Source organism: Lepus europaeus, chromosome 9 (assembly GCF_033115175.1).
Source record: "Lepus europaeus isolate LE1 chromosome 9, mLepTim1.pri, whole genome shotgun sequence".
Lineage (NCBI taxonomy): Eukaryota > Metazoa > Chordata > Mammalia > Lagomorpha > Leporidae > Lepus > Lepus europaeus.
The window spans coordinates 72,313,536-72,315,959 of NC_084835.1; positions in this window are offsets into that span (position 1 = coordinate 72,313,536).

Genomic DNA, 2,424 nt, shown 5'->3' on the forward strand with positions numbered 1-2,424 from the left:
GGCTCTGCCTCCTGATAATGCACCCCCTGGTGGGTAGCAGGGGATGGCCCAAGAACTTGGGTCACCCACGTGGAAGACCTGTATTGAGTTCTAGGGTCCTAGCTTAGGCCCGGCCAAAGCCTGGGCTGTTGCAGGCATTTGGGGAATGGGAGTTCCCTCTGTGTGTGTCCCTCAGATAAATACAGTTGGAGGTTTCTAAGCTGAATTTTCAATAACAAGGGTGCAGTCAGATGAAAACAATGGCTGAAGGGGCATCCCAGGTCTCTGCCCTGATGAGCAAGAGAGTTGAGGCGACCAACAGCATGTACGTCCAAGTCTGTGAAGAGCCACGTGGGAGCTAGATGGTGAGAGAAGCCACCCCAAGAACCTCCGATTTCCATAGGGTCAGGATTTGGGATGTAGGGAGCAGCGAAATGGGAAACCAAGCTGATTTGCATTTTAGTTAGATCACTAATGACCAGAAGGGACAGGAACACCAAGGCAGGGTTGTGAAGCCTCATCAAATCATTAGGAGTTCAAGAAGTCAATGCAGTAAATGGGCATTGGTTTGACAATTCATGGTTAAATGTTTTCACTGTACCAGTGTGCCTTTCAGAGTGACTCAAACCAGTCTTTGAAGACACAAGGGAGGAGTCAGGGCTCGCCTTCCAAATTACAGGTATTTCTGCACGGTGTCTGACATTTAACAGACGTTAAAGATGACCCAACAAGATTAGTTAGGTTACTCAACCGCGTCTCCACCTCAAAAAGGTAACATACATGGTTCCTAATATTTGTACTTCGGATTGGAGCAGCTCAGTTCACGTATACCTTTGAGAGTTAATTGTTCTATAAGCTAAACTGAAATAAGACAGTCTTTATCACTGTCATTTAACCACTAAAGGGGCTCTAGGCAGATGATGAAAGATGGGAAGTGTACCAACTGCAGTCTTAGCAGAGAGCATTTCTCCCTTTTAAACATGCCGTCTTCGAGAGAGAAGAGCAAGCGAAATGAATGAAATGTATTAATAAGTGAGTGAAATTAAATAAAATGAAATTACCCCTAGTAAGTGCTGTCTGTGTGCGTAGAAGGATGTGGAGGGAAGCCTTAACATGGCCCTTTTTGAAAATGTTTATCTAGGGGTTGGCACTGTGGCATACTATGTTAAGCATCTGCCTGCGGCGCCAGCATCCTAGATGGGTGTTGGTTTGTATCCCAGCTGCACCTCTTCTGATCCAGCTCTCTGCTATGACCTAGGAAAGCAGTAGAAGATGACCCAAGTCCTTGGCCCCTGTACGAACATGGGAGACCTGGAAGAAGCTCCTGGCTCCTGGCTTTGGATCAGCCCAACTGTGGCAGTTGCGACCCTTTGGGGAGTGAACCAGCAGATGGAAGACCTCTCACTATCTCTCACTCTGTCTGTAACTCTGACTCTCAAATAAATCATAAAAAAATGTTTATCTACTTGAAAGAGTGCACTTTCATTCACTGGGCCACTCTCCAAATGCCTGCAACAGCCAGGGCTGGACCAGGCTGAAGCCAGGAGCATGGAACTCCATCCAGGTCTCCCACGAGGGGGACAGGGGCCCATGTACTTGAGCCATCACTTACTGCCTCCCAGGCACAGTAGTTTGATAGGTCCCATCACCCCCACATGGAATGGGGGTGTCCCAAGCCCAGTTTAACTCACTTCGCAATAACAAACCCCCAGATGTTGCTACACAGTGGTTCTTGCTTTTTACACATTTGAAGTTTTCTTGGAATGCAATCATGATGATGGTGTTATTTAATGCCCATTATAAATATGGACGCCTGAATGGATAGAAAGTGGGTACTTATTGAGGCAACGTCCCTTAAGCTGGGCAGACTGAGCTGAGCTCACACGCACGGAGCTCACTGGCACCTGCTGCTGAGGTGATGGTTTTAAGGCGTCCTCATTAGGGAAAATCAGCTTCGGGATTGGTGCCAAACCCTCACTTCACAGATGTGTTTCTCAAGAGGAAAAGTGCTGTGTTGCATGAGATTATTCCCTTTATATACTGGTGTTTGTTGTGAACACTGTAGCCGAAATTACAGAGTATGAGGGCGAGGAGTCGGGTGTGGAAAGCAGAAACAAGATGGAACTGCCCTAAGTCGATGTCTCTGTCCTGCCAAACCAGTTCTTTACACCCAGCGACCAAACATGGCGAGGCACCGCCCCGAGCCGGCCAGCCGTTTGGAAACGCCAGTTACCCTCGGCGTCCAACAGAAGGGCGAAGGGCTCCGCCCTCCGCGCCGAGTTCCGGCCTTTGTCCTTTTCGGTCCCCTATTGGAGGGAGCCGCTGGGGCCCCGCCTTCTTTCGTGACGCCCGGAGGCTCCCGGGAGGGGGCGGGGCTTTGTGACGCACGCCGTGACGTCTCCGGGGCTATAAAAGGCACCGCCGAGGCGGCGGTTTCACAGGAGC